Source organism: Equus quagga, chromosome 2, assembly GCF_021613505.1.
Source record: "Equus quagga isolate Etosha38 chromosome 2, UCLA_HA_Equagga_1.0, whole genome shotgun sequence".
Taxonomy (NCBI): domain Eukaryota; kingdom Metazoa; phylum Chordata; class Mammalia; order Perissodactyla; family Equidae; genus Equus; species Equus quagga.
Window position 1 is genome coordinate 13,099,426 of NC_060268.1, and position 22,478 is coordinate 13,121,903.

At 38.3% G+C, this 22,478-nt stretch overlaps 1 long non-coding RNA gene across 1 annotated transcript in view; it reads left to right on the plus strand.

Moving 5' to 3' along the window:
- The first annotated feature begins 1,927 nt into the window (after positions 1–1,927).
- Positions 1,928–22,478, plus strand: part of LOC124236230 (uncharacterized) — a 33,179-nt gene continuing 12,628 nt past the window's right edge. The window contains exons 1-4 of the long non-coding RNA XR_006887669.1: positions 1,928–2,015; positions 2,438–2,594; positions 5,470–5,627; positions 7,551–7,651. This is a non-coding gene — a long non-coding RNA (uncharacterized LOC124236230). The remainder of the gene's footprint in view (positions 2,016–2,437; positions 2,595–5,469; positions 5,628–7,550; positions 7,652–22,478) is intronic.

Here is a 22,478-nt window from a genome sequence, read left to right on the forward strand (position 1 = left end):
CCAACGCGGTAATAACAAAATGCTTGTATATTTCCAACATTTTTCCTACCAATTGCCATTAGGCTATTTCAGGACTATATTTCATTCACTAGATCACATACAACAGTATTAGTGTGACACAAACCAAAAAATACACTAATCCACTAATGAAAATAAAATTATAGTACTTATTTTCTCCCATCTATGATCCAGAAGGTAATTTTTAAGAATAACGTGCTGATTACAGATACCCGAAAATATGGATTTTTTTTCTTCTTTGAGTACAGTTTCTCAAAGCATCTTTCTTTTGGAATTCGGTGCAGATCATCTAGATTTTTTTCTTCTACATGAGACAACGTGTTCATCACCAAGCTCTCAATTTTTTAAAATTAAAACTTTAGTAACCAGAATAAATGTTTTATTAAGCATGAAAAGTGCACAAACACTTCCGTTGGAAGGAATTTAACCAAGTTGCCAGGGAGAAGTGAATGCACATCTCTATCATATATCGAATAGCAGTTCTGCAACCACCAGAGGGCCAGTTTCTCAGAGCTGGTCTGAACCACATTCACCAGAATCTCCAGGGAGCTTGTTAAGGGCAGATACCCAGGCCCTAAACTCAACCTGCTGAACTCAAACCTGTGTTGGGGCCAGATCTAACAAATCAAAATACAAACACACAAATGAAAAATGTCCTAGTTGGGGCCCAGGAGTTTAGAGTTTAATAAGCACTCCAGATGGGTCTTAAGCACACCAAAGTTTGAAAGCCACTGGCCTAGGAAATGCAGATTTGAAATTGCAGTGAACTGTCACTGCACACACTCCAGAATGGCTAAAATTCAAAAGGACTGACAACACTAACTGTTGCTGAGGATATACAGCAACTGGGATTCTCATATGCTGGTTGTGAGAGTATAAAACAGTACAAGCACTTTGTAAAAAGATCTGACAATTTCTTATAAAACCAAACATATACCTACCTTATCACTCAGCAATTCCACTCCTAAGTATTTACCCAAGAGAAATGAAAATATTATGTTCACACAAAGACTTGCACAAGAATATTTATAGCAGCTTTATTCATAATAGCCCAGGTATTTGTGCATAGCAGAATGGGCCACAAACTGTGATATGTTCATTCAGTGGCAATATGACTTGGCAATAAAGGGAATGGAGTATCGATGTAGGCAGCACAGGGATGAATCTCAAAAACATGCTAAGAGAAAGAAGCCTTAGGCAAGAGTATATACTGTCTGATTTCATTTACTTGAAGTTCTAGAACAAACCAAATTGTTCTATGGTGAAAAAAATTGAAACAATGGTTTCCTCTGGTAGAGAGCAAGTGGGGTTTAACTGGGGAGGGGTATGAGAGAACCTTCTGGGATGATGGTAATTTTCTGTATCCTGCTAAGCATTTGAGTTACAAAGATGTCTGCAGTTGTCAAAATTCATTGAATAGTACACTTAAGAGTTGTGCATTTCATTCTTTGTAAATTTTACCTGAAAAGAAAAAATGTAAACCAATATTCACTTTTGGTTTGCAACGTATGTGCTGAAGTATTTGAGGAGAAGTATACTGATGTCTGAAACTTACTTTGAAATGCATCCAAAAAAATAACACGGATAGAAGATTGAGTGCACGCATGCATGCGTGCACATACACACATGATAAGACAAACAGAGTAAAATATTAATGGTAAGACCTAGATGGTGGGTGTATGAATGTTTACTACAAAATTCTTTTACTTTCTCTGTTTGAAATTTTTCAAAATTAAATATTGGAGGAAAAAATTCCCTGACCTAGAGGGACCATAGTTTTCTGACTGGGGACACCAATTTTTGAGGAGGCTTCTTTTATCTCTGCATTTAGACATTTAGGCACCTCTCACCAAGACTGCTCAGGAGAAAAGAGTCATTCTTATCCCTCTCCGCACCTCCAGGCACCTACACAGATCAGGGAAGCTGAGACTCACCCTCTGTGGAAAGAACTCGTCCTTGCTGTCCCAGTGCTCCTGTCACCCTCTTCTGAATACTAAGTGAGTTTGAGCCTCCTTTTCCTTGTTGCCTTGGACTTCCTGCACTTCCTTTGGTTTTCCACTGAGGAACTCTTTTTTTCACATGTCTAAATCATGACTTAGAAGGGGTTCTTCGAACGCTTGCAACTTCACCTTTAGCATAGTGACCAACTTGTGCTCAACGCACGTATGAATGGTGCTGCTTCAGGAGAGATGACACATAGCTCACACTGCAGCTTTTGGCTCTGGTGGGTCCCAACTCTTTGTTCTCAAGTAGAATCACAGTGTTGGTGGTGGTGCCAAAGGTCTCTCAGATAGTCACTCAGGGAATTGCTTTGGTGAACCATCCTTTGTACCAGACACACTCTGGTGAACGCAAGGGGATGAGAGTTTGATCTTTAAGTTCTGTTTGTGATTTGTCTTACCTTGTTTCTCTCTTTCAGGTTAGGCATAATTAGCTGGCAGTTGCCAGCAAGATCCTAGCAATTATCAGACAGGCTGCTACCTTCTCACTCTGTAATAGCCACACTGCGGTGATCCATTAAGCAAAGAGGGTTCTTCAATCTCAAAAGAATCGCTTCTTCCTGAATTGAGACTCAGGTAGGTCTGTTTGTTTACTTGAGGTTCTGGTCTATCATTGTGGACTAAAAGACTACTTTAGTGGGTGGGAGGTAGAAAAAGTGCAAGTGTACAACCAGGACTGCTGAAGGTCAAGTTAATGTTTTTCTATCTTCGGAGGATGCAGCCCTGGTTTAAGAGAGGCTAGCACGGAGAGGAGGGTGGTCTTATATGAGAGATTTCTCATCTTCTGCTTACATTTACAACATTTACACTTTGGCTTTCCACCTAATTACAAAAGTATTACATGCTCAATGCAGAACATTTGGAAAACACAGTAAAGCACAAAGCAAAAATAACAAAAGTTATCTATCATACCGCAACTCAAGATAAGCATCATTGTTCTTTTGCTATATGTCATTGTTTTCTTTGTTTTGTTTCAGTTATTGCTATCTAATACCTATTTCTACACATAAGAATTATTAACTATTTGCATTTATTATTTCCTGATCCAGGAAGTAATCAAGGAAACTTAAGTCCCCAGACTACCTATATGCATGATTTTTTTATTGAGTATTATTTTTATTGACTGTAAAGTAATAAGAAATTCTGTAAAATACTCAAATAATTGAAAAATATACTTAGCAGGAAAAGTATATGTCCTATAGTCCCACTCTGCAGTGATATCATCATTATCTGAATGACATATGTCTTTTCAACTCTCTCTTTCTGCTTATGAAATCATACATACATAATTTTTATAAAAAATGAGATTAGGCTATACATATTGTTCTATAATTAGCTTGTGAGTGGACATTTAGATTATTTTAAATTCCTGGCTATTATAAATAATGCTGTAATGGCTATCTTGGGACAGAATTAAATTGCATGTATATCAGCCTGAGTAGGATATCTGCTATAACAATCAGCCTCAACATCACAGCTTCTTAAGACAAAATAATTTATGGCTTGTTCACATCACAGTCTAATATGGGTTAGTGAGAATGGTTGTGACAGGCTCTGCTCCACACAGTCATTCAGGGACTCAGGCTCCTTCCTCCTGTGACTCCACTCTTCTTTTGCTCCTTTCCTTCCCCTTCATTCAGCCCTTTGTTGGGAAAATCAAGAGAGCATAGAGAAGGCCCACACATCCACTCACAATCACCTCAACCTGGAGGCATCACTACCTACATCACTTCCAGTCATATTCCATTGGAATAACTAAGCCACATGTCTCTATCTACATGCCAAGTCCAGGTCACAGCAGGAAGGAAAGAGGAGCACAGGTACTGAAGAGCATTCACAGCTCTCGTGACAAGTTTGCTAAACTTTCCCTGTGGGATACATTCATAAACACGGAATTCTCAGTCCAAAGTTATGAACCCTTTACTTGTGATAATGTCAAACTATTCTCCCATGAAAACCAAGCCAACTTATTTTCTCCCAACAGAGTATTAAGAGTGTCTCTTATCCCACATTTTGTCAATACAAGGCATTTTCATTGTTTTAAGCATTTGTCAACTTGAAAGGTGAAGAGTATTCGAGCTTTTATTTTGAATTTCTTTATTTATCAGTGAGGGTGTGTATCTTTTCATGTTTTAAATCATTTACATTTCTTTTGCTAAATGCCTGTTCCTGTTCTTGGGCATTTTTCTCTTGGATTGTTTATCTGTTGATTTATAATAGCCATTTATGAATTATATTAACTTTTATTGTATATCTTGCAAATATTTCCACAGCAGTTAATATTTTACGTTGACTTTATGGGATCATTTACTATACTGAATTTTAATATTATAGATGTCATTAAATGTGTGAGTTTTTCCATTTATGGTTTCTGACTTTACTGTCATATTTAGAAAGACCTTTCCAAATAAAAGCTTATAAAAATACTAATATTTTCTTGTAGTACTTTTATGATTTTATTTTCTATACTTGAAACAGTCAACAGTCTTTCTACAAAACTTGGAAAACAATAGAAAGGACAATAGAAAAAAGAAAAATCACTGGCAACCACCACCCAAAGATAATCAGGGTAAACATTTGGTGTATGTCTCTTGGCCTATTTTTACCAGTGTGCAGGACCACCCAGGTGAAAAGACGATATTCATACACCATTTTATGTTCCAGAAAAGTCTTAAGGAAACTAAACTAAGTATATGCTGTGAATATGCCTTTTAAAAATTTCAGAACATTTCCTTGGCTTTTTTAAAACCTAAAAAATATTTATTACATTGTAGAAATAGACAGAAAAATAATTCAGCTGACAATGTGCATGAATGTAAAGTTGTAAGTAGAAAGTTTTGTTATCAGCGATGTTGTAAGAGTAGGGGAAAACAAATTCAAAACAAGAACCGTGCATCTGACTTTGTTATTGAATAGCATATCCTCACTAGGACAGAAGTTTTTCTATTCTGATTCCAAACACCTTTTGACAAACCTTTTATTGTTAAGTACTCTTTCATATCTATTTAAAAATGAGGCGATACATACAAATGCTTAAATAGCTACTAAAGCAATGTTGGAATTTGTTAGGAGATGACACCTAGAAGTAGTTATATATTCTTTATATATTTGTAATAATTATATGCCTTGTGTAAGCATCTTTGCAAGTTTTTGTAAATTTCTCCAGGTAATTTATTTAATGAAATACTGCCATTGGATATATTTCCTTTTCCCAACATTCCCGGGAGTCCCTGAAATATAGAAACATTCTTAACAAAGTTCTTTTCCCTGATGTAATAAACGGAATTTTGTATATTATGCGATGACACTGAGGATATAGATGACAGGCAGTGAAGCCTCAGCCTGCAAAGCGCACTCCGCTGCCCTCCCAGGGCCCTCACTGTCTCGAGAGGAGGCCTGAGGTGCCCCAGGGGGTGTGCTTGCCTCTGAGAGCAGCCTTTTGTCTCCCTAGGCCTCAACTGCTTTCCTGAAATGGGAGAAGTCGCCAGGAGTTCCTTCTCACCCTCCCTGGCCTCATTGAACCTCCATCTCTTCTCCGTGGACGCTAGTTTCACGGTGACTTAACTTCGCGATTGCCTTCTTTTCTGGCTTGTGAGAAGACGCACACAGGTTAGACAACTGTCGCTGCCTGTCTAGCCTGTCCTCCACACAGAGCTGAGGAGAGAGAGAAATCACAAACTCTCTTCTTCTACCCCTGACTTCTCCTGCCTCAGCTAGAATCCCCTTCCTTAACAACTGGGCCCTCCAGCCTGTCTATTACTTTATTAAATCTTCTGTCAAATCACTTTATTCAAAACATTATGTAAACATTTTTAGAGAACTTAGCTATAACTTAAAAAACAACTTTTTAAGCTGACGGACGTTTTTGTTCGTTGCTCCAGGAGAGCAGCAGAATTCCTCTTGAAGCGCAAACTGCTCTGTTGTTTGGGAAAGCATCCAGTGAGCGTTTTGAACTGAGCGAGGGTAAACCCCAGGAGAGTCTGGATGGGAGAAAGAAGGCCTAAGCGAGAGCCAAATTTCTCTGCATCATAAAGTTAGAGGAATTTCTGAATAGGTTCCTTCCACCACTGCAGGGCTGAGGAGGAGCAGACCATGAAACAGGACTGGAAACAGAGTCCAGAGAGCAGGCCTCTGAAAAGCACAGGGAGAGGGCTGCCAACAAGGCCTCCTCAAGGTAGAGATTGGTGACAGTGACAGGGAGAACTTTCGCAGTGGTGCTGCCCAGGATTCACTTTTAAGTGGTTCCATGTTTTGAGCTATAATTCCTCTGTATTATGCATATAAAACAAGAAAATTTAATAAAGCACTGCTACCCGCAACAACATTGTCAAGAAGAAAGTGATGGGGCCATGCTTGGAAGCAAAGCAGACTACAATGGCCTGGGGCAGCCTGTAGGAGCCATGCGCAGATGGAGAGAAGAAATTGGGAAAAGTCAGAAGCAAGAGTTTGGAGCAAGAAAAAATGGGAAGAACTAAGTGTCAACTCCAGAATCTGCAGAGGAACTGGAGAACACCTTGGACTTCCCACAATATACACGATGGTTATTAAAGAAAAGGGCAACCTCAGAAGGATAGGGGAGTTAAGGACTTCGGGTTATACGGGTAATCCTTCTGTGGATCATTATATTTTCTCACTGCTTAAAAAACAATAGGCTTGAGTGTTTAACGGCAATGACCTGCACCAGAGAAGTGGGCACAGAAAGTGAAGAGGGGCTGTGTCCCTGTAGTTTGTCCCATTAAGCCATGGCAGTGAAGGCAGAAAGCCTCACAAATAATCACTATAATAATGATGAGAAAAAGTTCAACAGAAAGTAATTGTGCAACATGCAGAATTTGTGTAACACCCAAAGACTTTACTGAATTGGTTCATTTCAATATTGTCATGTGTTACTTTATTCCTTTGCAGGATATTTGTAGGCATAGTCACCCCACACCCCATTTCTACACTAGTTTAGAACAGCCTTGCAGGCAATACTTGGCCCACTTTCAGAAATTCCTCTGGCAAAACCTATAATGTACACTCACTTTCAAGCAGGAAGGAATGGTTTATTCAGCAGGAATATCAAGGCCAGGGCTCCAATACAAACTCCCTCTTCGGGTCTCTCAGTACCTAAGGTGTCTTAAATTTTTTTTTTTTTTAGTGAGGAAGATTGGCCCTGAGCGAACATCTGCACCAACCTTCTTCTATTTTGTATGTGGGACGCCACCACAGCATAGCTTGATAAGCATTGTATAGGTCCACTCTTAGTATCTGAACCCACGAACCTGGGCTGCCGAAGCAGAGTACGTGAACTTAACCACTATGCCACCGGGCTGGCCCAAAGATGTCTTATTTTTTACACTTAAGTATAAAATACTGGGGGCAGGATGAATTGGTGATGTTCCAGGAAAAAAACGAGGGGATTAGTAGTTTTTTCTCCAGAGCAAAATAGGATTCATAACTGAAAGAGGAATGGGGAGAAAAGGAAAAAAAGTGATCTGGGACCTGATGTGTACTTCTTTCATCCTACTTCTACTCTGCCTCTGAGAGAAGATTGTTCTGGAAAAACCAACTGGAGGCACCAGATCAAAGGCTGAGCAGAACGGGCGTCAGGCTTAAGACTTTGCACTGAGAGGGAACACTCGACCACGTTGGTAAGTATTCCTTCTTAATCTGCTGAGTTTCTTTAGAAATGACATTTCAGATTCTGTTGTGGCCTCCTTAGCTCATGGTCATCGCATCTTTGATATTTCACCAAAAGGTATAATTATACTGCATCATTATACCATTTTATCTCTTGGGACCTTTATACCGTTCTATGGAAAAAAGGACAATCTAATCACTCATGTGGCATTATGTATATATGCAGGTATTTATATCATTTTCTTACTCTTACCTCCTTGATACTACCAAACTGCTATTTGCTACCTAGATTTGTCTTATGTCATTGGTTCTTTTCTTTCTAGATGAATTCAATGTAATTATGAGAATGAAGATTTTTCTGAAATGAGGAAATCCCTCCAAAGTTATCATCACAGTTGCCAAACTTGAAACTTGTTTAATCCTGTAACAAAACCATAATAATGATGCTTGATCTCAGAAAGTATCCTTCAGAGGATATAATCAAGATAAATTACAATGTAAATTTACTAGTAGGTGTCCTTAGTTTTCAATGAGGTTTCTTCAGTGATCTCAAAGACATGTTAAATATAGTTGTAAGTCCAAGATCATAGAATCAATTGGCAGATAAGTCATAACTCTAAGAAGTGGGCTCTTCCTCCCACTTTCTTGCTGCTCTATCCATCAAATAATTTAGTAATTCATAAAAGAAGATGTTTGTGATGGTACTTTGCTAGGCATGGTCTATGTGATTTTGAGTTTGAAATGTTTTAACAGGAATCTTCACTTGAGTTTTTGCACCTGGGATGGGGATTATTTAAGACATCTCGTGGAAAGTACCATGGTACCCATGTTTCTGCCCAGTGTGGGAATGTGATTTCAGATGGGACCGAAATCAAGTGATGGCTCTTGAGCTTCTACTTCCAGCCATGATGAGGTGACACATACTGGACTAGTATCAGTCAAAACAATTATAAAACTGGACAAAATATGTGAGGCACCTGAATTCAGGCCCTGGCTAACAAGCAATGTAAGACTGTGATTCTTGAGAGAAGGGAAATGCATGAGGTGAGCTGCACAATTGTCCCAGCTCTCCGCCTGGAGACAGTTTCCCAATCATGGTCCAGTGACCTGGAGTCTGAGCAAAGCATGGTGGTTTTGTTGAGATGAGGAGGCAGAGATTAGAGTTCAGGGAAGCTGAAGCAGTTAGAACCTGTGGAGAAGAAAGCAGCGCAGAGAAGGGACCCCAGAAACCCATAGGGATCTCCTGAAAATCCATGGCTGAGAGCTGGATTGAACATGTGCAGGGTGAGGCAACCTGAGCCTTTAGATATCAACTGCTACGGAGTTGAAAGTGGAAACAAGATACCAGAGATTGAGCAGTGCTTGGGAAAGAGCAGTGGCAGGGGATGTCAGAGTCCTGGCCCTGCCAGAGTGAAGAATTTATTAACACCTCATGAAAACTCCTGACATCTGAGACCCCACACAGTCTACGTCTTAGGAACAAGGGACCCAGAGAGAGAGCTACTCTAGACCCACACTAACAAAGCCTGAAACCAAACCCCAAAAAGATTCTTAGGGAAGATGCAGCTTGGAGAGTGAGTACTGCCAAGTTAGAAGAGCTTGGGAAATGCCTCGGGCTTTCCACAGATCTACACTAGCAATGCCAGACACCAGGATCACACAAGTTAAAGGGATCAGCCAGTAAATGAACTTCCTGCTTAAACAAGAATCAACCCTCTTCAGAGGAAGATTACAGAATCTAGAATTTCTATAATGTATTATCCACAATGTCTAATATTTAATCAAAAAATCAACAGACATACAAATAATTAAAGGAAAGTTATGTTAAAAGTATCAAAAATTTGATCTTGAGTGATTGAATAAGTATCAGCAGAGAAATGGAGACTACAAACACAATCAAATGAAAATTTTAGAACTGAAAAGTACAGAAACTGAAATATAAAATTGATGGGCTTAATAGCACATCAGAGTTAGCAGAACAAAGAGTCAGTGAACCTAGATACAAATTAATAGAAATTATCTAACCCAAAGAATAGAGAGAAATAAGATTGAAGAAAAATAAACATTAAAAAAAAACAAGATACTGCTACACACCATTAGAATGGCCAAAATAAGGAACATTGACAACACCAAATGCTGGCAAGGATAAAGAACAATAGGAACTCTCTCACACGGCTGACAGCCATGCAAAATGGTACAGCCGTCTCGGAAGACAGTTTGGCAGTTTCTTACAAAATGAAACCTGTTCTTACTGTAAGATCTAGAAGTCACACTCCTTGTATTTACCCAAAACTGTTGAAAACTTACATTCACATAAAAACCTGCACCTGGATGTTTATAGCAGCTTTGTTTGTAATTGTCAAAACTTGGAAGCAACCAAGATATCCTTCAGGAGGTAAATGGATAATAAATAAACTGTGATACTTCCAGACAATAGAATATTACTCAGTGTTAAAAAGATATGAGCTATCAAGCCATGAAAAGACATGGAGGAAACTTATATGCATATTACTAAGTGAAAGAAGCCAATCTGAAAAGGCTACACACTGTATGATTCCAAGTACGCGACATTCGGGAAAAGGCAAAAGTATGAAGACAGGAAAAAAAGATCAGTGGTTGCAGGGATTAGGGTGGAGGGAGGGATAAACAGGTCGAGCAGAGTATCTTTAGGGCAGTGAAACTACTCTGTATGATGCCATAATGGTGGTTACATGTCATTACAAATTTGTTCAAACACACAGAACTCATAGCACCAAGAGTGAACCATAATGTAAACTGCAGACTTCAAGTGTTATGATGTGTCAATATAGCTTCATCAATTGTGACAAATTTGCTGTTCTGGTGGGGGATGTTGATAATGGGAGAGGCTGTGCATGTAGGGGGGAAGAGAACATATGAGAAATCTTTGTACCTTCTGCTCAATTTTGCTGTGAACTTAAAACTGCTCTAAAAAATAAAGTTCATAAAAAAAATTAAAATAAAAATAAATAAAGGAAGAGGCTCAGGGACTGTGAGACAATATCAAGCAGCCTAGCAGGAGAGTAATTGAGTCCCAGAAGAAGAAGAGGATAACGTAGGGACAAAACAATTTGAAGAAATAATGGCCTAAAACTCCCCACAATTGAAGAAAAATACTGACTTAACAGAAACGAGAATGTCAATGAATCCACAAAGGATAAACACAGAGAAAACCAGACCAGGGCACATCATAGCCAAACTGCTGAAAACCAAAGACAAAGAGAAAATCTTGAAAGCACTCAGAGAAAAAAGGCACTTTCTATAAAGGGAAACAAAATAAGAATTATCATTGGCTTCTCACCAGAAACAATAGAGGACAGAAGACAATGAAATGACTTCTTTTGAGTGCTGAAAGAAAAAAAAACCTGTCTACACAGAATTCCATATCCATCAAAAATAGCCTTCACAAACAAGAATTAAATAATGGCACTTGCTGAAGAACAAAAACTGAGAGGATTTGTTTCCAGTCTACCTGTACTACCTGAAGGATGTCTTTCAGGTCAAAGAGAAACTTGGGGGGCTGGCCTGGTGGCACAGCAGTTAAGTTCAAACATTCCACTTTGGTGGCCCAGAGTTTGCCAGTTCGGATCCCAGGTGCAGACCTGTGCACTGCTTATCCAGCAATGCTGTGGTAGGCATCCCACATATTAAATAGAGGAATATGGGCACGGATGTAAGCTCAGGGCCTGTCTTCTTCAGCAAGAAGAGGAGGATTGGTGGCATATGTTAGCTCAGGGCTAATCTCCCTCAAAAAAAAAAAAAAAAAAAGAGAGAGAGAGAGAGAGAGAAACTTGGATCTACAAGAGAAAAGAAGACCAATAGAAATAGTAAATAAGAGAACATGGGCAGCTGAAATATGAAGAGTTGGACAAATTTCCACAGGACCATGTTCAAGATAGAGATCATCATGGAATTGATGTTCCCACAAGACTTTTAATTTCAAGTTCATCTCTACCTAAGAGTTAACTGTCTTAATATCTGGCCCTTGGAATCAGGATGGTGCTAAAAGTTTAGCTGGAAAGTTTTTAATTTTTTTTAATTTATTTATTTTGAGGAAGATTAGCCCGACCTAACATCTGCCGTCAATCCTCCTCTTTTTGCTGAGGAAGACTGGCCCTGAGCTAACATCCATGCCCATCTTCCTCTACTTTATATGTGGGATGCCTACCACAGCATGGTGTGCCAAGCGGTGCCATGTCCACACCCGGGATCCGAACCGGTGAAGACCGGGCCGCTGAAGGAGAACATGCGCACTTAACCACTGCGCCACCGGGCCGGCCCCCGGAAAGTTTTTAAAATTAAAGCATTCTTTTCTATGTTGTTTGGGAACTTACCATTTACTTTAATTTAACTTAACATTGAACATGATGAGTTTAGAGTCTAGTTTCACAGTTTATCTGCTTTCATTTGGCCAATAGAACAGGGTTGTAATTCAGAGTTAATTGTCGACTGCTTCCACAAACACTTAGTGCAAGACTCTGACTCATCTAATGTGTGTAGAGTTTTATACTGCCCATCTCAGTACATTTTTGAAAATTCTTCTATAAGCTTGAAATAGTCATAAGATATTTTGACTTATGAAGAGAAATGTAGTTACTAGGACAGAAACAGATTTTCCTCTAACATATTTTCATATAGCAAGCACAAAATTAATCAAAGTTTAGTAGAATCTAATAAAAGGGCCCATTGTAAGAGCTGAATATTTTTTTTTCATTTTTTAAAAGCACCCACTATTTGTTTTGTTTCATTTTTTCATCCTGATAATTCCAGAATAATTTTTCTGTTCTGGCAAAAAGATAGGTGGAAGCCTAAGAACTATTTATTAAGGATGTAACCCTGCTTACACAAAAAACTCAAAGCAAATCCTAAGCTTTTTTAATATTACTGAGAGCCAATTCTTTAATGATGAGCATGGAGGTGTTTTGCTGCTAAGGCAAATCAAAATCAAATGTCATCGACTGAGATGGCTAGGAGGCTATCTGAGATGGGAGAATGGAAGAACTGGCAGGAATCCTAAATTACCGGGTTAATGCAGTGTTGGGGGGTGGGGAGGAGACTGTGTTAGACTGATCGGATACTGAAGCAGGCAAAATCGAGCACTGGAAATGCGTGGGGTACCAATGTCATCAGACAATCCAAATGCATACTTTATGAGCCACTATAAATGCAGTACTTAAAATGTAGTATTTAAGTTGTAGTTGGAAGGCTATGGGGTAATCATTTGAAAACAAGGGACATTAAGCAAATGTTCAGAATTGGCGGGGGTGGGGAGGGCAGTGAGAAATCTCTTCAGATATTACCATAATTTTCTATAAATTTCTAGTGGCTCTGGTAGTTGCAGAGTTATTTACATATTTTTACGCTCTGGAAATTAAATGATACCATTTTTTATTTTCCTGTTAATTTAAGAAAAGAACTAATCAAAGATCATTAGAAATTTTTTGAACTAGACACTGATACAAATTTTAAAATTCTAATTACTAAAGATCAAAATCAAAATCCTCTATATTTTTAGTTGGCAGAGTAGATGAGCACAATAAATAGCTTATACATTTTCATGGCTTCGTACATTAACTAAAAACACTAAAAAAATGTCTAACCATCTATAGTTTTAAATATATTTACATGTCCAATGCTGCCCTGGAAACCCACTAAAACACAAACTCAGATTGCAATCCAGTTACAATGCAAGCCAGGCACAAAAGCCTTCTAATGATCTTTGATTAGTTCTTTATTAAATTCATCAAGGGAGCAAAGAAAATTTAATAATCTTCACCAGTTGTCATCTTTCTGATTAGAGTTTTGATTAGAACTTTCAGCTTTTATTTTTCTCCTTGCTAGCCTTCGCCAGAGCTTTGCTACGGCTTCTAGCTGGAGAGGAAGAACGAGGCAGGTGGAACATGTCAAATACCCCACATTTGTTAACATCTCCTGGGAACGCAGACCACGGTTTCTTGAGGAGAAAGTCAAAAGTTCCCTGTGTATCCCGTCCCCACCACCTAGTCAGCCTCTTCATGTGACAAAACATTTCTTGAACAGTGAATCTTTCCGCATTTGGCAGCTTCTTATCCAGGAATGTATTTTGCTTGCCTTTGACAATTATTTTCCCCAATTTTGAATCCCCATGATTCAAAAATCATGAAACTAGTTTTTCCATCCTGTTAAATTTACAAATAAAAATCCTATTGGGGGTTGGTTAGTGAGACTGTACACATTTCATGTGTGAAAGCAATGGGATTATAGGAGCTGCCATCCATGGGTATTTGAGAAGTGCCATTAGATTGTTCATAATAAAGGACTCTGAAAGGTCACTCAGTCTTGGATAAAACGAGTGAGAGCAACAATGATGTTTACATTTTTCTTCTTCATACAGCATGTAGGAGAATAATGACATTCAGATTTCTGTATAGCACATTTCTTTCTAGTATTCGCAAATATCGCCTCAACTATTTTTCTACCATGGCTGAAAAGCAGCAAATGTGTAGCTATTATCATCTCCATTTCCTATTATATATTATATCATGCTATTTTAGAGCCTTCTCCCTAAAAGAAGGGCAGCTAGGTGTTGTGTTTATAATCACACTCAGTCACCATTAGACCTCAGCACCAGAGAGTGATAATAGGAAAGAAGGTAAAAAGAAATAATAAAAATGTAAACACAGGAAATTCTTAACCTAAAAAAGGGTTGTGTTCCAAAAGTTCATTTATTAAGCTATTGTGTGGAACTCAAAAGTCTATATTTCCATAGAAAGAATATTGTAATTGGTGGTGAGGTTCCTAGGCTAGCCCATCACAGCCTATTTATTCATGTAGTCGAAAATACAAGGACTACCAAAATTACAGCAGCAGAAAACTATTCAGTTGGAAATATTTGGTATTTTAACTATATAGAAGGTTAAATAAACTTTTATAAAATAACCCAGTGGCAAATCTCTTCATAACCACAAGTCAGTGCTTTGGACACTGGTAACACTTGATGCCGTGGCAACCACCCAAGATCCGGGAAGCTCACCATCACAAACTCACAAGCCCACAACCCCAGGGCCATCAGAAGGAACTGACTGACAACTCGTCAAACAGGCGACTTTCCTTTTATTTCCCAAAGCCAATAGACACTGGGCAAAGGAAACTTGGTGTCAAAAATTCTTTGATCCAGGATCCCAGGGAAAGCTTTCCTCTTCACTCCAAACACGGTACAGGTTTCTGATTCCAATGGGCTCTTTCCAGTTGATTAAACTCGAGGTTATTATCAAAATATACCAGGTGCATACAGAGCTGAACAGAATACTAAAAATACTAACTTTGAGACCTAACAACTTCTAATTTAAATGCAAAACGTGAAAAAACATAGTGTATATTATATTAAGATTAGGGTGTATTTAAAGGGTGTCAAAACTAATACCTACTTTTGTCAACTCCAGTGAGCAAATGAAAATGTAACTGAAAGGAATTGGTTGAACCAATTGTGAGACTAATTGGAGTTCTTGTTCAAAATACTGGACTGAGGTTGTTCTTTCCCTGCTGCTACTGAGAAATTGGCTTGAACTCAAACAATCAGTCATTCAATACGTATTAAGAACCTTCTATTTGCAAACAAAAAAAAATACACTTTCCCAAAATGAAATAAGTACAGATAACACCCTCCCCAGCATCGGAAAATCTCTAGCCATTTGAAGCCACAAACATAACGCTGAACATCTCAAAAGACACTTCCCATCCCCAGTGTATGCATCATTTCCAGGCACAGTTCAACATTCTAGACCTTATGGGCCTAGATTTTTTCTTATCTCTACAACAGCAGTTAATGCATAATACCATAAATATTTGTTGTAAATCTAATTCATCCACTTGCCTATGACCTCTTAAAGGACAAGGACTGTGTTCTATTTATTGTTGCATCTTCAGTGCCTTGCATAGTGCCTGGACCAGAGTAGCAGATCCATAAATGGAGAAGCAGCAGCAATGTTCTTCCTAGCCCTTTACGTCTCGTTCATGGGCACAGAGCTCCAGCAGCTGCGATGCTTTCCTCTCCCATCCAGCTCTGCTTGATTTTGTGCAGAAACTGGGAGGGCAAGGAAGTGCTGTTTATTGCTCCCCCAAACCCAACCAGGTCCACAGGCGGAAAGATGGAGAGAGCAAATAAACAGATTAAACTGCCTCACATTCCTACTTCACTTTACATAGCCCTTGAATGTATATTCACCAACTAGAGAAAGAGAGAAAATACTTCTAAACTTCAAAAAGCTATTCTGGTCAAAGCAGATGCCAGAAATAGACAAAAGAGTTTGGGAGATTCTGATTATATCTGAATCCATTTGCTCCCCTCTCTCACGAAAGAATTTGTGTACTTACACACACACAAACACACACACACACAACAATACTCATTAGAGATCTAAGACACCATTAGTAATGGTAATACATATTCATAAATGTTTTTTAAAGTGTATCATTTATGCAATCGACATAAATAGGCCTTTGAGTACTATTCTAATCTTATATTACAATTATATATTTAGGACACATTACCCACAGATCTAAAAATTCAAAAGAAAATCTTAAAATGCACTAAGATTGCCTCACAGCTGAGTTTTAAAATGTTGCCCCGCAGACTCAACTTGTAAAATTGGAAGATCTCTGACTGAATCAAGCGACAGGTTCAGGCCCCGCTGCTAATCCAGTTCCGTGATTTGTAATAGCCTTCTTGTTCTCTGTGTCTGTTTCTTACTGCAGAAAACAGGAGTCAACCAGATAGTTTCTTAGGTCTCTGTTTTAGCTCTGAAGTTTTATAATTCTAATATAATTATGGTAATTGTAATTTTTTTACTGCCCACCCAAGCTATTATTAAAACCCTCTACCTTCCTTTCTTTTTGTTTTAAATCTCTGAGTTTCTGCTAACATCCTTTCACTCCAGGGGACAGAGCTTTAGTTATGCTGTCTATAAAGTTCTGGAAGGACTCTAGCTGCAGCATGTAATCAAGGTGATAACAAAGAATTTCTGCAGCCATGTAAAAAGTAGGAAAAAAATAATATAATGAAATATCAGAGTCAACAGCTTTTAATTAAACTACCAATAACAGGTTTTAATGCAAGGAATGTAAGGGCGTGATGATTTACTAAAGAGGGGGCGTCCTTTTGTATAGGTAAAAATAATAGAAATGGAACCAACAGGTGGTTAATTCCACTTTCCAGAACATAGACAACATGTATGAAACTGGCCGGACCAAAAAAGTGGTCTCTTCAGCCACAGTCTTACAGAGAAGATATCATGATAGAAAATAAGCCATTCAGTAGTAACAGTTCTGAGCATGGGGTGCAAAAATCTTGTTGGCAGGAGTTTTACCTTCAAGCTACCAGCCTCACTGGAACTTCAGAATTGTACAATTCACATGCCTGGGAACGTGCGGACCGTCAGCAGGGGAGGGAGGGGGTGTCTTCTTTTCAAGAAAGCATGAAATTTTTTTAAGGTACATTATGAAATGGCTTGGCAGAAGCTTGGCGTGTAAATACTGAGGTTGGCGTATTCTTTGTTGTAGCTCTACAGAACGTTAAGCACTGTATTTTTAAAATCTTAACATTTTAGAGTGCTTAAAATAAGTACTCTTCCCATTTAATTGGAGCCTTTTTTCCCCTCTGATGGGCAGACTGTGAGGTTTCCTAAGTGCTTTCCCTGAGTCTCAGAATCAAAGAGGTTTGATTGGTTCTTTCCTTCCCCAGCTTATTTTATTGTGTTGGATGATGACTTGGCTTTTCATGTAACCCTGAGAGAAAGGAATTTGTTTACACTCCCCTGGGCTTGGGGAGGGGCCTTGGGTCTCCCAGGAAGAAGGCGACTTTGGTTAACATTGAGAAGCTGGGATTTGGAAGTAAAGTTGCATAATGAGACCACATTCTACACAAGACTGAACACAACTGGCGGAGTCAACCAACTCTGAGCATCTGATGGGGGAATTAAAATTGGTTCAATTGTAGAAGTTATGCATTAACATCTTTTCACCAAAGTGCAAAGAAGGCAAGAGACCTAACGAAACACAAGGAAATGGGCCGGCTAGCTTCTTCCATTCTCTGTAATTTATCAGAAAGTGACTAAGCTTTCAATATAAAATATATTGGTGATATAGTAATAGGATTAATCATCTGACAAAGAGGAGAAAAAGTATTGAAATAACTTTGCACTCACCATTGCTGGATTTCAAATGGTCTCTCTTTTCCTGAGGCTCTTGCTCTAACATGTAGGATTAACCCTCTCAGCCACAGACCTCATCAGCCATGAAAGTCTTCTACCCACAGGGACAAAAGATATGGTATATCCTCTATCACCCACCTTAGAATTCATGGCCAGAGCATCTGAACTGCCTGTCCTAACCCGACTGGTCAGTCACCTTAAAGTTCAGATGGTGTTTTTCCCAGTGACAAGGGTACTTTTCTTTTGTCAGGGATATTTGAATTTTTGACAAACAAAATGGATTAATATGTTGCTTTCATTAAAACAAAATCAACTTATCACACATAGCCCTAAAAACTCAGACACGGCCAAGTCTTAATAACTCATACACAGTTTGCTCCACTTTGGCAGGATCACGTTTAGCCATTACACTCTCTGTAGCATATTTTATTGAAAAGGCATCAAGGACTTAGGCTGTCTGAAGTCAAAGGGGATTTGTGAGCATGCTGTTGCTTTACAGTGCCTGGAATACTCTAGTATACCACCCAACATTACATCATGCATGCACTAGACATTGGAAGGATGAATGGACAGACAGATGGCTGGATGAACAGATGGATGGACAAAGCAGTAATACTCAGACATTTTGAACTTAGCATTCATCTTGGCTGACTGATAAGAGAAACATACAAACATTGCGAGCAATTTTGATTTTTGCAGTAGGCTTAGAATTGCTGGTTTTTACAATGCCTCTGCCTGCATTGGAGAGAGAATTTCTCATCCTCTTCACCGACAACTTCTCAACATTTGATGTGTTCCACGAATCACAAAACCACTAAGCAAGTTTTCAAGAGTTTTCAAAAGCAATAAGCCTCACCAAATGTGAAAGTTTCATCCACGGTTCCTCCACTGCCCCAAGCAACGAGTTCCATTATCTTCCTGCAGCAGATATTCAAAGACTCCATTAATTCCGACAAAAACCAAAAAGGGAAAAGAAATAGATCAGGAAACACTTGTCTCATAGAAGTGCTCATTAACTGCCTCAGCTGAAACTACGGTTGAGATACAGTTAAGATTTTTTTAAGATTAAAAAGATCAATAAAATACCTGAAACATCTCAGTTGTTCCCTAAATAATTGTGGCAACTGTCTTCCTTCTTGATCCATCCTTAAATCTGAATGCTCTCTTTTTGAGATTAGAAGCAAGGGATTTATTTATTTAATTATTTATTTTTCATCGTATTGTGATAAAAATACATAACATGAGACCTACACTCTTAACAGATTTTTAAGTGTACATACAGTACTGTAAATTATAAAAACACTGTTGCACAGGGCTCTAGAATTTACTCATCTTGCATGACTAAAACTTTACACCTGTTGATTACCAGTTCCCCTTTTTCCCCTCCTCCCGGTTCCTGGAAACCATCATTCTACTCTCTACTTCTATGCGTTTCGCTATTTTAGGTACCTTGCATAAGTGGAGTCATGCAACGTTTGTCCTTCTGTGACTGGCTTATTTCACTTAGCAAATGTTCTCAAGATTCATCTAAGTTGTTGAATATTGCAAGATTTTCTTCTTTTCTTTTTTTGTTTTTAAATTCTCAATCTATTGTCGTTACCCTGAGGGTAAATAAATGAGTGCAACAGTCAAAATGTAAGTGATCATGCGTGAGCACACACACACACACATACACATAGCCTTTAAGTCACCAGAGAGGTCACGGAGATAGAAAAACCACAGGACTTGGGACAAATGTGTAGCCAGGTTCTAACAGCGGGGAGGGACAGCTGTGCATGGTGTGGTGGTGTGTACATAAAGAAGATACCACCCTTTGACTACCTCTCTAAGCATCAGACATTCCTACTTTTTCACTGCTTCCTCTAATGTCCTTTCATCATAGTCTCAACATAGTCTTACGAACTGCTCCATCTACTTCTCACTCCCGCCACTTCCAGCCACGCTGCTTTTGACTTGGGATCCATACAGGTGTTCCTTAGCGGTCTGACCCTGGAGTAGTCAAGGAATCACTGTGGCTCCTCGCCCGTAAAATATGGGTATTAGCCTGGATATACCAAGGTTGCTTCCAGGTCTCACATTCAATATTTTCATGCCTTTTGTAGAATTACTTCAGATGTAAACAGCAAGATTTCTCTCCTTTTAGTGTCCTATGTCTTATCTTGCTGATGATCTTCCTAATAACTGCTGGCAGACCTCACACTGTCCTCACAAAGCTGTCTCAGGAATTCAGATATTCTGGAGTGTCTATTGATGATTGAATCCAATCAGGAAAACGCCACTGGCTCATGGTCACGAGGATGAAAAGATAACATATGTGGGCGTGTTATAACACAGATTGATGTTACTAATAAATGTGTTTACTTCAGTTACATCACCATTAAAATGATAATAGTGGCAAAGGGTTGGTAGACATTATGTAAGCTCAGAATTGTGTGAATTCATCTTTAAGATAACTAATTAATCAATCTTTAAGGGCTGTGATTCTGTGACTACCAATATATTGCTCCAGTCATAGAGTGAGATACCTGGAACTGCCTTCCACATTCTGCTCAAAGGAAGATATGATGTTACCTGAAAAAGTCATTTGTCCTATGACATTAACTTCATTAACATTAAATACCAATACTATGGGAATATCATCCTTCCGGTTATTTATATTGTGAAAATACTGTCTGATGTCTATTGGCAGCAATGCAGAACTACTGAACAATTATTTAAACGGATGGGGAGATGGGGTATAGTGGGGAAATGTGTAGATTGTGGTAACCAGTGTTTTTTAATTATCTGCCTAGATCTGAAAACTAAGAATCAATAAATCTACAAATGTCTAAGTATGGATAGTTGTTCTATAAAAATACTCTAATTTTAATCCATTTAAAATGTTTTATTGGAAAATTTTCTAATGTAGCATGATGAAAAGAATGACTGGTTTTTAAAGTGCACTCAAACAGGCAAACTCCCTTTATAAGAAAATAACACATGAATGCAAGCCCAAGTCAGGATTGCAACTTTGAAATTGTTTGAAATCTTTTCTGACAACGAACGCTGAAATTCATTCATAACTATTTATAGTCCTCTTTTCAAACAAATGCTTTAACCTTAGTATGCTTATAACCCGAAGCTTTATATCCTTGCAAATAAAATCTCTACTTCCAAGACAGAGATTTAGTAAAAATATAATTCACCTCGCCTATTTCATTCTATCTTTGTGACCTCTAAGTCTTGAGTATAGGTGGAAATTGTCCATAGCAAACTGTTCCTGTCTATAGTTTCCCGAATATTTCAATATTCAATTAACCATAGTTTAAATTAATCAGAACATCCAGGATATGAACACTGGTGAGACTGAATGAGGCAGAAAATTTGATTGTGTTATACATGAAATTCAGCTATTCAGTGAAATTCTCCAATTGTGGTAATTCCACTGTCCTGATTACAATTATTTCATCTATGTGGTGCATATATATTTTAATCTCCTCCTGACACTGTCTGTTGTTATAAATGAATTTGTCTTCCCAGCTATCCACAAATACATTTGCATTATTGAGGTCATGTCTGACTACAGGGCTTGGTTCCATGATTTAAATAATCTTAGCTCTTGGGATTATTTTTGCATTAGATGATAATTGATTGAAAATTCACTAACAAATAATAAAGATATTTTCTGTTAATGAGCTTGACAAAGGAGGATTCATATCCTTATATTTTTAAAAGAAACCTTTCTTGACCTTGAATACATTGCTAAAACTCCCTCCTATCATTGAACAGTCACAATAGAATGTTAAGCTTTACAGTTTTAGTCAAAAGTTCCTCTAGGCATGGGCAGAATTCCTCTAAAATCAGTGCCAAAGTAAGTTTTCATCCCACGTGGCCCTGACCTCTGGAAATTAGTCCACTTCTGTTATATTCTTTGACTAGATTTTCTTGCCTTCTTCCTTCCTTCTTCCCTCCCTCCCTGCTTTTCTTCCTTCCTGCTGTCTTTCTTAATTCCTTAATTTCTTTCTTTGTTTTTCCTTCCTTTCTTTCTCTACTGGATGTCAAAATTGCTTTTTCCATTTTCCATTGTTGAGGCTGAATTCCATAAGGAAAAGGTAAAAAGAAGTTGAAAATTGCAACTTGAGTAGAAGAGTAGGAAAGTAGGAAAGATATTCCTTAGTGTCCTCTTTTAATTTCTCCCCACTTATGCTTATTTTTATTTTATATTTCACTCAATTTACACAACAAAACCTGAGACAAGCACTCTTACTTTAGGTTTGAACCTTGCTTCATTTTTCAGTTCTTAAGCAGCTATTTATGTAAAGATTGTTAAATTTTTCTTCAAAAAGAAAAAAAACTCCCATCATTCCTATTTTATTAAAATTTTGGAAAGTTTAAAACCATTTCTGTTGGAGAACTGAAATGGTCTTGAATCAACATCTAGATGTGCCCGGCAGCAGTCCAAACTCCATTACTGACTGACTCAGCATGGCTTTAGAAATCACTTAACTTCTTTATTAGCATTTTTGCCTAAAACAGGGACAGAGATAACATCCTAACAGAAATACATGTAAGGTGATCTGTTATGGATGGACTATCCATAACAGGAATACAAATTGTTTTCACCAACACTTTGGTCAGACGATCAAACTTAACA